Raw genomic sequence first — 16,237 nt, forward strand, 5'->3', positions numbered from 1 at the left:
GCCCCTACAAGGAACTTTCATTTTGAGTTGATTTTGGCGACCCTGTGGACAAAAGTGGTAGTGTTTTGCCGGAATGAAGCCTACATTTCCCATGAGCTCTAGCGCGTACTGTCGTAAAGACGCTTACCTGGCTCGCACATGTGTTTGTTTTTGTGGATGAATGAAACAACAAGACGGGAAAACTTTGTCCTCGCGCCTATCGGGTATTCCAGCTCACCTCTGCCACGCGGCTGATAAGGCTGAAGGCCTGTTTGGCGAGCACTTCCACAGCTTCTTGGACTGAGTATGGAGCGGTGCCTCACCTCTTTATCAGTTAATATACAGTAGACTCTGTATAGTTTAGGATGAATGTATTTAGTCTCTGACAACTAAACTTCACCATCAGTCACACGTTTTCTGTTACAGAATAAACCTTCAAATCAGACAAATACAATCTTAATCTCTAAAATTCAACAAAAATGAATAGTTTATCTAAAACGTCATATTGTTGAGTCAACATCTAAACGAATCAGCTGTTAGATCAGGTGAGAGCCAGGCGGTACAGTCGGTGGAGAGCAACTGCAGTGCCTGGCTCTAAAAACTGTGGCCGCCTCGCAATATTATCGCCGTCCACTATTGTAATACATCAGAGAAAGTCGGGATGAAGTCGGACACAAAACTAACCGGCATGCATTGTGCGCCGATCGCCAGTGGTCAAATCTGCGCAGGCCTGGCTCATCTTGAACAAACCTAACTGTTATGCTTCCCCCGGAACCTCCGGCCATCAAGTTTTCAGTGAAATTTGGCAAAAAGATTTCTGTTGTTGTTTTCCTTTGGCCTCTAGCTCTCTGATGCTTTGGGGTAGAGTGCTTTGGCGCATGTGTGTGGAAACAGCGGAGTCTCAGCTTTCATTTGAAATGAACGGCATGTGTTGTGAATAACTTGTGGTTGAGTTAGAGCCTGAAATATACCGAGTGGGTCGGGATATTGGTGCTGTATGGAGTTGGATTTGTTGTTGTTTATTTAGTTGTTGTATGAGCTGTGTTTTGGGCATGTAAAGAGGGTTTTTACAGCCTTGTAGCCCAGGTTCTGCTGTTTAATTTGATGTGCAACATCACTATATTCTTTGTGATCAGTGCATTGTTTCACACTGTGTTTGCAAGGTCACTCTCAAAGTCCCCCAATTGGAGGACTTTCGGGCTTAACAGTTTTTTACTGAAAAGATGAATCTATATCACTTTCTATGAAGGTCATGCATGTAATGAATTATATGCATTATATTATCTCAAGATATTATAATGCATTTATAAGGCTCTGTGAATTTTTTTAAGTGTTTATAATCATCAGTGACAACCTATAACAAGGTTTACAATGTATAAGTGGGGAACATAATGTGTTATAAGGTCAGATTTCATAATGCTTTATAGATCCATACCAAAATGACAACAGTGTTTGAAAGAAGAATCTGAATTGTAGTTCCTTTGTATTTCCTAAGTTTCTGAAATTGAAAAATGTCTTTTAAACATCAGTGAGTATCAGCATTATCAGAGTGAAGCAGGGTGTTGCTGTAAGTGAGCATATGAGCTCAGGCAACCTATCCTGGGTAGATAAAAGTTCAAATAAAAAAATAATAGTGTCTCTTCAGAATCCTAAATCAGTGCAGTTTAAGGCTTTTATCCACCTGTAAGGAAAGGTTGCAAATAGGTACACACAACATGATAGTCCCAGTTTTATTTTTGTGTCAGTGTGACAGAAGACCGTATCAATGCAATTTCATGCTATCGACAACAATCACATCCAACGAGACAATGGCAATTGATTTAAATTGTGGAGATATGTAAAATCTGCAAACTTGTTTATTTCTGTTGTCATCTTCAGCCGTAACTGTAGCATTTAAAGATAGTCTAATTGAATATCTTTTGTTTGACCTAACTGATGTTACTGCTGTGCTTACTTTATGTGATGAGTTGCTGCTTTGCTAATGTCTTTGAGAAACCAAATCTACTGTTACCCAACTGCAACATGTCACTGCCAGTCAGACGAACATTAACTGCTAGTTTTGGCTAAACTCAGGCTGTTGTTTTCTTTAATCTGTGGCCCAAAAGGTAAATTAGGTTGTAACCTAACATAATAATGATAATAATAATAATAATAATAATAATAATAATAATGATAATAATAATAATGACTTTATTTGCATAGCACCTTTCAAAACTTAGTTACAGAGTGCTTTATGGGACAGATAAAATAGTATTCAATTCAATTCAATTCAATTCAATTCAATTCAATTCCGTTCAGTTCAGTTCAGTTCAGTTCAGTTCAGCTCAATTCAGTTCAATTCAATTTTATTTAAAAAAGCCTAATATCACAAATCACAATTTGCCTCAGAGGGCTACAGCATATGAAATCCCTCTGTCCTTTGAACCCTCACAGCCGATAAAGAAAAACCCTTTAACGGGGAAAACATATGGTAGAAACCTCAGGAAGAGCAACTGAGGAGGGATCCCTCTTCCAGGACAGACAGATGTGCAATAGATGTCATACAGAACACATCAACGTTATATATTTGTAGTAATCCATATGACAAAATGATACATAAAGAGAGACAGAGAGAGAAACTGAGACAGAGAGAGACAGAGAGAGATGCAGGGCAGACAGTAATGACAATAGCTACAATAACATTAATTTAAGTAATAATATAATACTAATAATGGTAATTGTGGGACAATTATGTTTGTAGGTATATATTAATGTATGATAGTATATGTATGTGACAATAATCATATGTGTATAATAACAGTAAAAGTATGACTAATAATAACAGCAGTAGCAGGAGGCATCAGGCAGGACCACAGCAGCAGCACAACCACCACACACCATCCAGAAGGAGATGCGATATGAGTTAACCTGCGAGACAGTGGTGCACAAAGGCTCCGGAGAAGAAGCAGAGTTAGTGACATGCAGTAGAGCTGAGTTAGAGATATGCAGTAATATGACATTCACCATCAAAATAAAAGCAACAAGGAAGGCTGATGTGGAGGCTGCATGTCACATGCTCTCCTCTGCCCTGCTGCTTAAATCAACAAATACTCTTTAATACTAATCAAATACTGATCAAATACTCATTTGTGCAAGTTAAACACAGTTATACAAGTCTTTTGTGGAGTTAAGAGCCGTGGATGCAGTTCACAAAGAGGGATTTTGGACAGATTCCCGAAATCAAGGCCTACTCCTCTGTGTTGGAAACTCAAGCCACTGACAGAGGTGCATCTGAGTTTTCTCCACAAGATGCCACCCAAAGCTCAGAAATATCCAGATGATGCAGCAACTACATGTCAAGAATTAAACCAAGTTTTGTCTCGTGAGTTAAATATCATATATGACTGGATTAAAACAAATAAATTTGTCCTAAATATGTCCAAATGTAAAGGTATTGTTTTTGGGTCACAATATAAATTTAATTAAAGTGGAGCTATCCATATCTGGTGAACCCATAAAACAGGTGGACAAAGCTAAATTGCTGGGCCTAGTCCTTGATAGTCATCTATCATGGACAGAGCACATCAATGCAGTTGTCAGTAAAATGGGCCGAGGCATTGCAGTTACAAGAAAGTGCTCTCCTTATGTACAATCACACATGCTGGGTCAAGTGTCCAAATCATTAATTTTGAGCCACTTGGACTGTTGTTCAATAGTATGGTCGTCTGCATCCAAAACTAATCTTGCAAAATTACAAGTCTCACAAAACAGGGCTGCTAGACTTGTTCTGGGCTGCTCAATAAGAACTAGCACTGAAAAGTTGCATTCTGGCCTTTCTTGGCTCACCATTGAGCAGAGGATTTTTTCAACCATGGCCACATTTTTTAGCTGCATCATAAAAGGATAACTTAGGTATTTTTCAACCTGGGCCCTATTTCCCCATGTGTATGTGTGCGTATGATTCATAGGTACAACTTGTTCTAAAATTGGCTCAGTATTGAGGGAGGCGTCCCGTCCCTTTTTTTCTCCACTGACTGGTTCAGATCGCCAGTGCTATCTCTGTAGATAGCATACTAAGCGTTTCCCTGACCCTTCACCTCCTCCCGGCTGTGACATCATCTCACGAGAGCTTTGCTCGTTGCCGGAAGAAAACACAGGAGCCGTGCTGAGCGCCGCTCAGAGTGGTGCTGGTTGTCCCGGAGTACAGTTGAGAGTTTTACTGCATGGATTGAAAACAGTGGTTCGTGTTTGTGCTTATCCGAATTGCAAGAACAGGATGTTGCGCAACACTCCATACAGCTTTCACAGGCTGCCTTTGTCGGACGGCGAGATGCTGAAGTTGTGGCTAGTTGTGCTACAAATGGATGCTAACACTCCTGTCCGGACACTGCGCCTTGCAGACCACCGGGTCTGCAGTGCTCACTTCTCCCAAGATGACTACTGCCAGCCGAAGAAGAGAAGACATCCAATCCCGAAACACCTCTTCCTCAAGAAAACGGCTGTACCATGAGTAGAGAGAGCTACAGACACAGTGGAGGTAATGTTATATAAACAATGTTCGAAACGCTTAGTATGCTATCTACAGAGATAGCACTGGTGATCTGAACCGGTCAGTGGCGAATAAAAGCACTTTTAATGCACAAACTTATACGGGACGCATTTGCCCCCTTACCGTTTCAGCTCATTTCGCAGCTGCCAGCTGCATCCGCCTCCCTCAATACTGAACCAATTTTAGTACGAGTTGTACCTATGAATCATACACACATATACACATGGGGAAATAGGGCCCAGGTTGAAAAATACCGAAGTTGTCCTTTAACTTAAAAAATCCAATCTTTCTTCTTTATTTTCTTTTTTTCTGTTTAAATTTCATATAAACATAAGTTTTGTATTTTATAATGTAAATTGATGAAATTGTATGTTGTATATGTAATGTAGTGTAATATATTGTATGTAAGGCGGGGACCCCAGGAAGACTAGCGGATTGCCAAGGCATGGGGATCCTTAAAATGAACAAATAAACATACATACATAAAATAAAAAAACAAACAAACAAAAAAAAACATTGAACATACCGTTAAAACATTACTCACAACTCAGATTCTTTAAATTTAAGGACCCTTATGGATTAAGGGAATATAAATAACTTACAGGGTAAACAAGGAATGGACACATAATTTGACTTAGCCAACAACCCAGTTTTAAACATCTGAGGAAAAAAACAAAAACAAACAAACAAACAAAACAAAACTGCTTGGTAACCAGACGTCTCTAATTGAGACAGGTACTTATTTGTCAAAATGTGTAGCCACACCAGGCTAATTAAAGGGATGGGTGTTTAATTGGGACTACGCTTTTGATTTAAGTTTTACAGTAGTCTTAGACCAGATTAAACAGAGTGTGTAAAAATAATAAATAAATATAAAAAAAATAAATGAAATAAATATAGAGAAATAAATAACTAATGAAATTAATAAAAGAGGCATAGAAACTAGACAAAGCCTTTCTGTAAATGTATGTTTTGAGGGGTATTTTCAGTGAAGACACAGTATACACAGTGAGACATCAAAATGAGTAGGTAATGAGTAGGGAATCATTACCTACTCATTTTGATGTCTCACTTTACTTGAGGGTACACAAAAAGAGTAACTAATGAGTAGGTAATGATTACTGAATCATTACCTACTCATTTTGATGTCTCATTTTACTTAGGGTACACAAAAAAGGTAGGTAATGATTAAGTAATAGAGTTCCTCATTAGTTCCTCAGTAACTACTCCTCTGAAATTTGATTAGGAGTTACTGAAGAACTGACCACTAACTAATAGTTAGTTCATCATTCTTTCCAAATTTTCGGCCGATTGAGGATGTTGAATCGGCAGCGGAACTTGTCGGTGAGAGAGATCCCTCTGACTGGCTGTTATGGTTTTATATCCTCGCCCCTGTAGCGAGTGAATCTGCCTGTAGTGAAACCAGGGCTAACCGGTGCTTCCTCCTCAGGCTCCACTTCACTCAGCTGCCCGACAGATCCGCTGCTTCTTCCCACTTTAACCTGAATAACAAACCGGAGCTAGCTGGGAGCGGCTAGCGGAGCGTTAGCCGCAGCAAGACCGGAGGGAAGCACAGCCAGTTAGCCTCCGCTAGCTTCCCAGCTAACCCCGACTCTCCGTTTGGATTCAACCGGAGCACCGAGCCCTGGTTTGTTATTCAGGTTAAAATGGGAAGAAGCAGCGGGTTTGCCGGGCAGCTGAGTGAAGCTGAGTGGAGTGGAGCCTGCGGAGGAAACACCAAGACCGTCTGGATGTAATAGTCCATGGGGGTGCTTTGGTGCTGCACAGATAGGAAACCCCTCGGCTGACAGGATGTATCACTCTGTCACTCCGTGCTACTTTGTTGATCTCATGCATTCAACGGACTTCCACTTTCCCTTTTTGCGTTATTACCTTTCACGCAGGTGCAGAACGTACGTGCTACTTAGCTGTCGGAAGTAGTCTTTTTTTTCACAACTTTATTTAAGACAGGAAGTTTACAGAATGCAGATCTTCAACATTACACATATATGTCATATATCACATATGCCAGGGGGGATAAGAGTTTACAAGAAAATATTAAAATGATCACAAATATTAATGGTTTTGATTGCCCTTTGATTAAGGGAAAATTTAATGGAATTGATGCTAGTTCTTTGATGTCGGTTTGGTGTGTCAGCACCTTGTACAGACTAACATGGATGATCATATTAATGTGTATATGGTCTGAAAATAATGAATTAAACTCTTCTGAAGAATCCTGCTGTCTGTGATTTTTTTTGTTAAGGAACTAATTGTAAAGATGATGTTGAAGTAATGATAGACTACTCATGAAGTCACTTTACTTTAGGACATAAAAAGGTTAACTAATGGACAGGTTATTGAGTAATGATTCTGTACTGATGAAGTAACTAGTTCACTAATTATTAAGTCGTTATTAACCCCTCTATGAAATTTGATCATGAGTTAACAAAGAACTGACCATTAACTAATAGTTAGTTCATCATTAGTTCCCAATGGCCAGCAGGGGCCAGTGCCCCCGTAACTCCGAGTCCGGCCCCCCCTGTGGCCCCCCCGCCGAGGAGTCGGAGGGGGAACGCGGAACTAAATCGTCTCAACAGGTTGCCGGTCGGACCACTTAAAGAGGCGCACGCAGTGAATCATGCAGAATACACCACACAAGAAGGAAAAGGGCCTGAGTTTTCTAGTGTTTAGTGTTTCCCATACACTGACTAATTTGCCCTGCCACAGTCTCCAAAAATTGGCCAGATATAAAATGCCTCCGGTAAATGAACGTCACCCTGTAGCGCACCGGCTGGAGCTCCTACTGGGAATTCTTCGGCTCTCCCCTCCCTCCCCCTCACCCTCCCCGGCCTCACCACAGACGTCGCTCTCCTAGCGCTAATGTGAGCCTGAGTTGATAGAGCAGACCGCATTTCTAAGCGGAACATTGAGGAATACTGACATCCACTTCGTGAGCATTCTTGAAAACACCCAGAACACATCAGTAGAGAATTGTGTGGCTGTATTTAAGACAACTCTGAGCCTGCACAGCAACATACAGCACCACTGAGGTAAGCTCTGAAAACTTTTTCCTTTTCATTTGACTCATGCCTGTCACATCATGTTGATGTAGTGATGTGAAATACGATCCGGAGTTTTCATGGGTCTTTTATTTTGAAAATCGACTGGATACTCTCGTCTTTTCTGCGCCTGACTTCCTGTTTGACTCATTTGGTCCGTGCAAATTGACGCGCCGTCAGAAATAGACCCGGCGCGTAATTTGAGGGGAGCGGAGCGCCGAGCCGCTTCTAGGCCGCGGCTGGTGGAGCAGCTTCTTGAATGGCTGCTATTAGCTCCGGCACCCGCGCCTCGGCCGGATCTCGCACGCCACGGATCCAGTGGGTTGCTATAAATGGGCCTGTCCCAGAGGCATTCAATTACCAGAGGGCTTTTGAAATGCTGTGATTTAGGGTGCTGTACTTGAAAATCTAGAGGAGAGAGGAAAGCAGTAATTTGTGCCTGTTTGTTTTTAATTTATTCGAATCTCACCTTTTGTTTTCCTTTCGTTTTGCGTATTTTGTATTATTTTGCGTATCTGGAACTGTACTTGTGAGTGTGAGAATTTTAAAAGAATATTTTGTCTGCACATGATTTTAAATATTAAAATAGCCCTCCAGAGGCAGATCAGTACGTCAGTCATTTTTCTTTTGATTACTGAAATGTTTAACCACTAATCCTTAGCCGTATTTTAAGTGTAACCCTTCACCATAACATACAACTAGTGTTTTTATCAGTGAAAATAGAACATTTTTCACACATAAAAAGCACAAAGATGTTGAAATCTAGGCATATTCTGCCATCATAACTTTGCTCTCAGAATTCACCAGATTGATGCCTTTAAATCAAATACAAAATTTTCTCCCGGGGGAGCATGCCCCCGGACCCCCTTACACATATATATATCTTATTGTTCAGACTTAGATATTTGACCGTACTTGTATGTGCCCCTGTATCAAAAGGACTGGCCCTAGCTTGCCCCCCCATTGAAACTGGCCTAGAACCGCCACTGGGCCGGGGACCCCGGGCTGGCACCACCCCATCGTCTGCGCTTGGAGTGGATGGGGTCCAGCGACACCTGGGGCATCTACAGCAGGCTCCATTGTGCCGCCGACACACCTCCCGTGACGGTCAGACCTTCTGCCACCCTGGTGCAACCGTCAGGGATATTATATCTGCCACCCTGCAGGCTACAGCCCAGCACACCTCTGCCTCCACGGTGGTTGTCGAGGCCGGCATAAACTACCAAAAACAAGAAAAGTCAGAGCTTCTAAAGAAAGACTTCATCCACCTGTTGGACCGCCTGCTTGACACTTGGAAGCAGGTAATTGTTTCCGGCCCGTTTCCCCAGCCTCGTTTCGGTGACGTCACCACCAGCCGTCTCCGCGAACTCCATTTGTGGCTGAAGGGCTACTGTCTAAGCAGGAATGTTCCCTTTGCTGACAACTTTACCACCGTCCTGGGCAGACCTCGGTTGTTTTGCAGGGACAGTCTGCATCCTAGCCGAGAAGGATCACGGCTCTTATCAATTAATACTGATTTGACTGTGAAGTCCTGTCGAGCACCCACCTCTGCTTAACTGACAGTAAACACATCCAGCTGTACGCACTCACCCTCTTTCTCTCCCCCCTCACTTCTGGACGCTATTGCTGACCACAGCGCCCCCTTTCAGCTTCCAATGGTAGCACCACTTTCACTGGCCCTCCCCTCAAAAACTAAAAATTGTCAAGGCTCATTGATTTCTATTATCACTAATCCCAGATCAAATAAAAGGGTCTCTGTTCATAGACCCGTCCCAAATTATAACAATCTGATCTACATAAGGCCCACATTTATTCATCCCAGCTCACCCATGGTTGTCACTTCAAGCGCCGTGACACAAATGACCCTCCTTCATGTCTGATCACTCTAAAACAAAAGTTTCATTTTAAATGACTTCATCTTTTAACCCATAACTTAGACTTTCTATTTCTCACAGAAACCTGGCAAAGACCTGGTGATGTCAGCTCCTTCTCTGAATTGTGTCCACCAAACTATAAATTTCTTACCTCACTGTGCACCACTGGCCGGGGAGGGGGTGTTGCTGTGGTTTTTAAAGATGTTTTTAACTGTAAACTCCTGCCATCTAATAAGTACTCTAGTTTTGAATTGATGCTGTGTAAGATTGAAATTCAACCCAAAATTTATAAATGAGTTCTCGCACTTTCTATCCTTAGTGCTCATTAATTCTGATCATGTGCTGATCCTAGGAGACTTTAACATTCATGTCTGCTGCCCATCTGATGTACTCCCCCGGGACCTTCTGAATTTAATTGATTTTTTCAATCTTACCTAGTCGGTCATGGAGCCCACTCACATACATGGTCATACTCTGGACCTTTTTTTAACATCTGCTATCCCTGTCCCATCTGTCCAGATCAACAATTCGGGTCTGTCTGATCATTGGCCTGTTATGTTCTCCACCTCACTTCCTTGCAAGGCTCCTAAACCTAGTCAACCATGCAGCTACTCTAGGTCTATCACTCCCCTCACTATCCATCAGCTCTCTGATGCCTTTTCCTCTGCTCTCCTCTCTGAAGCTTCCCCTGGTGACCTAGGCACTGAAGAGCAAGCAAATAATTTTAATCACATATGCAGCAATATTCTCAATTCTCTTAAAGTTATAAAAGGAAAAACCAAAACTCAGCCCTGGTTCAACTCCACAACTTGGTCACTTTGGCAGGAATGCAGAAGAGCAGAGAGGAAATGGAAGAAGGGTAAATTACAAGTGTCCTACCAGCATCTGAGACAGTGTCTTTTTAATTACCAGAAATGTGTCAAAGCAGAGAGATCCAAATACTTTTCAGATATCATATCCAAACATGTCCACAGACCCAAAGTTTTATTTGACACAAAAACCAGTATTCACAAAGTCTAATGATGCTAGACCAGATACCTGTGAACACTTTCTAACATTTTTCATCAACAAAATTGACAGTATTCGTTCCCAGATTGTACCTCCTTCTGTTGATCCTTCAGAGCCATCTTCATGTTCCGCCACTTTAAACAACTTCAACTCAATTTCTCTCTCTGCTTTGACACACAGCATTTCACTTAAGAATCCGAGTTCATGTTCCTTGGATATTATCCCCTCTCACCTATTTAAGGAAGTGTTGAACTCTGTTGGGCCCAGTGTTCTCTCAATAATCAATAGCTCTCTAGTGAACGGCTACGTCCATACATGCTTTAAACATGCCATCATTCACCCTCTCATCAAAAAAGAAAATCTTGATCCATCTGTTCCCGGTAACTACCGTCCAATATCAAAGCTCTCATTTTTATTAAAAGTCCTGGAAAAAGTTGTTTTCTCTCAACTCATCTCCTACCTTGACAGTTACAGCATCCTGGACAAATTTCAATCAGGCTTTAGAAAACATCATAGCACAGAATCCGCCCTGTTGAGAGTAACAAATGATCTACTATTATCCTTAGACTTGAGCTGTCATGCCACTCTGATTCTCTTAGATCTTTCAGCAGCATTTCATACTGTGGATCACTCCATTCTCTTGGACCGCTTGGAGCATGTTGTTGTTGGCATTCAGGGCAGGGCTCTTCAGTGGTTTGCTTCCTACCTCCAAAGCCGCTCAGCCTCTGTCCAAATTGGAAATGTGTACTCCTCCTCTGCTCCCATCTCCTATGGCATTCCCCAAGGCTCCATTTTAGGCCCAATTTTATTTTCACTATCCATCTTATTTTTCACGGAAACACGGAGGCAAAACAGAACGCAGCCAGCTTCCGTTTTTTTGTGCGACACTTCCGGTCCAGCACTCTTACCACTGTGCAAATGGGAATCGCCTTGTTGTTTACCTTGCTGAGTTTAGTTATATATATGTATATATGACATTTTTCACATCACTGTATCACCGTTTAGACTAATCTAATGTTTGTAAAGTCTATAAACACAATGATTGAACAAACATTATTATTTCTGTGTACACATTTAGTAATTAACATGGTTATCGTAGATTAGCTGGGCTAACCGTTAGCTGTTAGCGGTTAGCGGTTAGCGGTGTCTGTAATAACTCAATAAACGGTCCATGAAAAAAATATCTTTTCCAGCGGATGTCTTAGTTACAACATGATTGAGCTAACTGGAGTAGTTTCATGTCATATCTGACAACGGGAGGCTTTTAATGGATGACGTTCTGATGTTAGCTTGACTGCTAGCGCTAGCTGTCCCTGTCAGCTGCAGCCACTGATGCTTTCTAGACATTGTGATTTCCCAAAACTGAATAAATACTACACATAGCAACACAAAACTGCTTTGCTAGCTCAATCATGTTGTAACGGCTGGATGGTTGATGCATACATGCTGATTCGGGTGCTATCAGAGCCCATCCGTGCATCACTATGGCTTAATGATCAACTCCGTCAATTAAAACAACCCGTCCTGTGTTAGGAGTGCATGTCACTGACAGAAAGAAAGAAAGAAATAAAGAAAGAAAGAAAAGGGAAAAAAAAGATAGAAAAGCAGCGTACACCACACATATTTATTTCTCACAGTTGCGCACACATTTGGCTGGCATGCAGAAGCACCGTCTGTGTGTCTGTGTGTCGAGGGTGCGAGCCGCAGCTTCAGCTGCTCAGGTAGAGAGGCTTAGCCCGGTGTGTTTTTTCGCTGATTCGGTTCTGCAGGTTCTCTGCTGGTACACTGGAGATGGGGATCAAGCAGTTTGTCTCACTCGGGATAGATTGTGCTTTTTTGGTTCATAGTTTATGATTGATATACGATTTATTTGCATTTAGAGGGAATAAATTTCCATTATAACGGAAACGTGGGCACAGTTATCTATATAAAATACACAGACTAACTAACTAACTAACTAACTGATTGACTAACATAAACAACTGAAAATTGAAAAAAATTAGCTTGCACCGTTAGCTCCAGTTAAGGGAAAGCATGAGGGAAAGCGGCTGACTGGAAGTCACGCACAAAAAACAGAAGTTGATTACTATTTACTTCAGTGTTTGAAAATAAGGTGGATACATGCTTCCATTAGGCTGTATACCAAGGAAATACAATATATCTTATTACTGTTATGCATATTTTTCCCAGTTGTACCTCCTTTTGAAACCATCAGATCCTTGCAGCATTAATTCACTATTACTCTGTATTAATGACATAAAATCTTGGATAGCACAAAGCTTTCTCCAGCTGAACCATGACAAAACTGAGGTCCTCATCTTTGGCCTTACAGACACTTCTGCGTCTATTATCAGTGCTCTTGGTCCCCTGTCTTCACATTTAAAATCTCATGTAAAGAATCCTGGTGTTATCTTTGACTCTGGCTTTAAATTTGATAAACAGATCAACCCGGTTGTCAGCTCAAGCTTCTTCCATCTAAGATCCATCATCATTTCTGTCCATAAAAGATTTAGAAATTCTGGTTCATGCTTTTATCTCCTCCCGATTAGATTATTGTAATTCCCTCTACACCAGCATCAACCAGTCAGCTCTGTCACACTTGCAGCTCGTTCAGAATTCAGCAGCAAGACTCATTACTGGTTCCAGGAGAAGTGATCACATTTCACCTGTATTGGCCTCGCTTCACTGGTTACCTGTAAAGTATAGGATTGATTTTAAGACTCTCTTATTTGTTTTTAAAGCACTGCATGGACCAGCACCAGATTATATTTCAGAACTCCTCACTCCCTATTCCACCTCTTGTCCCCTCAGATCTGACAAATCACTGCTTTCTATCCCACTTACAAAGTTAAAAACCAGAGGTGACAGAGCTTTTTCGACTGTTGGTCCGAAACTGTGGAACAGCCTGCCACAAACAGTTAGATCCTTACCCTCTTTAAATATATTCAAAGCCTGGCTAAAAACCCATCTCTTTGCCTTAGCTTTGATTGATTTGATTGTGATTCATCATGAGAACATATTGTTTGATATTCATCTTTTTCATTGAATTTCCTCAAGGTGAACTCTACTGTCTTGGTTGATTATTCTTCTTGTTGTGCATAATTGCATCCATTGTAAAGCACTTTGGTCAACGATTGTTGTTTCTAAATGTGCTCTATAAATAAAGTTGACTTGACTTGACTTGACTTGACTTGACGCAGTTTTATTCATTGTATTATATGTATTGTGTTCACGTCTTGTACAGTTTAGATATCATAGCCTCTGCCTCTTAGGTAATACCAATACGGCAACACTTGTCATTGGAAAGTCCGAAAAAACGAATGAAAAACATTACTTATTGAGGCAATCTGCTCTTTCCGATCTGTTTCAATACAGTTACCATAATGTTTACAATACGAGTGCACTCAAAATGTAGGGGTGGCTAATTTGACCACGGATAGCTTGAACGCGCAGCGTCCCTGGAAGGCACTTCTTTGTGGTAATACTGTGCTATCTATGTGGGAAAATGGCTTATGATAAAGGGGGGTATTAAAATAAGACGGCTACCGAACTAGATTGGTTAGCATGACCAGACAGCAACCCACCTGTGCTTTCGCAGACAGCATGTCTTCTGGAGGATCCATTGCAACACACACTGATACACGCAGTCTGACTGTAGTTAAAAAGTAATATAACAAACTGTTATGAAGACAAACACACATACACACAACAATTATACGGAATTGAATTTCCCCTCAGGGGGATTAATAAAGTATATAAAATTAAACTGAAATTAAACTGGCAGCCAAATGTAAATATGAATGATGTGTCGTTATATCACATACCTTTATTTCTTTTAGCAAAACCAATGTAACATTACCTCTTGTTACTTTGCTAAATTAGCCTGCTAACACAATGAAGACATTACCAGAGTATAGCGATTTTACCATTCAACCACAACATTAACTTATTCTCATAGCCTTATGGTTTTCATTAGCATTACCATTATTATTATTATTATTATTATTATATGCATTGACTTACTATTAGTACTGTTCTCTTCCTCAGTCTTGTTTTTCGTTTCTTCTTCCTCTTGTTGGAAAGTCCATCTCCTTGTTCTCTTGGTGCAAAATCGTTAGGTTGCAGTCACTGACCCGGGGCAAAAACGGCCCGCCCCCTGGCTCCGTGATTGGATAGTAAAGCTATATTCCTGATTGGATGGTCAAATGAACGATTGGCTATTTTTTCGAATGCGTCAAATGACAGTCGAAACTACTTGTTTTTTGTTTTGTGTTTTTGTTTTCATCACAATGTTTTATTTGCAAATATGAGGTTTTACAAACACAAATGACAAAAAATCATTGAACATTGAACAGACCAGGGGGTTTTAGAGTTCATTGCCAGTCTTTTCAAAAATCAAATAAAACGTACATGTCACAACTGAACCTGAATCTGAACCCAAATGCACAACTCAGAGACGGATTAAAGAGCAAATAAACAATCTTTAATTTCAAAGTAACAAAGGAAAATCGCTCATACAGAGGAAAATCTAAAACCAAATCAGAATAACAAAAAATCACTCTTGCGAGGAAAACAACAAGGATCGAGGAAAAGGCTAGATAAAGTATCAAATTAACATAAAACTAGACAATGGCAAAAGCTGAGCAAAGTATCAAAAGAATACATAACCTGATAAACCATAAATGGGACATGGAGGACCTCAGACTTGACGAGACAAGACGAACTGGCACAGGACAAAGGGAAACACAGACTATATGTACCCACACACACAAGGTAATGGGAAACAGGTGGAAACAATCAGGGCAGGGCAGACAATCAGACCGGTGGGAACACACGAGAGGAAGGGGCAAGTTACCTGAAATGAGAGGAGAGTTGGATGTCAAAATAAAACAGGAAGCCACGAGACAACATAGACACAAGACAGAACTAAAAATAACTAACTTAACTTCTTGGACATGACAGTACCCCCCCCTCTAGGGACGGCTCCTGACGGACCAGGCAAGTGAGGGTGACGACCGTAGAAGTCTGTGATGAGGTCGGGGTCCACAATGAAGCTCGCGGGGACCCATGATCGCTCCTCTGGACCGTAGCCTTCCCAGTCCACCAGGAATTGCCTGCCCCGGCCCCTGTTGCGCACAGCCAGAAGAGCCTTGACGGAGTAGACTGGACCACCGTCGACCATCTGGGGGGGTGGAGGGGGTACGGCTGCGGGAACCATGGGACTCTCCCTGACTGGTTTCACCCGGCTGACGTGGAAGGTGGGGTGGACTCTCAGGGTCCGGGGCAGACGCAGACGAACCGAGGAGGGACCGATGACCTTCGACACCGGATAAGGACCCACGAACCGTGGAGCCAGCTTCCTGGAGACGACATGGAGAGGTAAGTCCCGCGTCGAGAGCCAGACCTTCTGGCCAGGCTGGTACGCCGGAGCAGGTCGGCACCTCTGATCTGCAGCCCTCTTCATGCGGTCCACACTGCGTAGGAGAACCTTGCGGGCGGCTTCCCAGATGCGGCGGCAACGCCGGACCATGGCGTGGGCCGACGGGACGGTGACCTCCTTTTCTGCCTCTGAGAAGACAGGGGGCTGGTAGCCGAAGACACACTGGAATGGCGACATGCCCGTGGCAGAGGTGGGGAGCGAGTTGTGGGCATATTCCACCCACACCAGATTCTTGCTCCAGGAAGCCGGGTTCTGTGACACCAGGCATCGAAGGCATGTCTCCAACTCCTGGTTGAGACGTTCTGTCTGGCCGTTCGACTCCGGATGATACCCAGAGGTGAGGCTG

At 42.1% G+C, this 16,237-nt stretch overlaps 1 protein-coding gene across 2 annotated transcripts in view; it reads left to right on the top strand.

Annotated features, from left to right (window-relative positions):
• The window catches only part of LOC125904253 (rho guanine nucleotide exchange factor 2-like), a 281,117-nt gene that overhangs the window by 5,213 nt on the left and 259,667 nt on the right, over positions 1 to 16,237 (top strand). Inside the window, exon 1 of one of the 2 annotated variants that reach the window (XM_049601542.1) lies at positions 7,051 to 7,560. The exons of the other annotated variant lie outside the window; for it this stretch is intronic. The gene's annotated coding sequence lies outside the window, so the exon portion shown is untranslated. Of the gene's footprint in view, positions 1 to 7,050; positions 7,561 to 16,237 lie in introns of those variants that run through there. 2 annotated transcript variants of the gene reach the window in all.

This window comes from Epinephelus fuscoguttatus, linkage group LG17 (genome assembly GCF_011397635.1).
Source record: "Epinephelus fuscoguttatus linkage group LG17, E.fuscoguttatus.final_Chr_v1".
In the NCBI taxonomy this organism is placed as follows: domain Eukaryota; kingdom Metazoa; phylum Chordata; class Actinopteri; order Perciformes; family Serranidae; genus Epinephelus; species Epinephelus fuscoguttatus.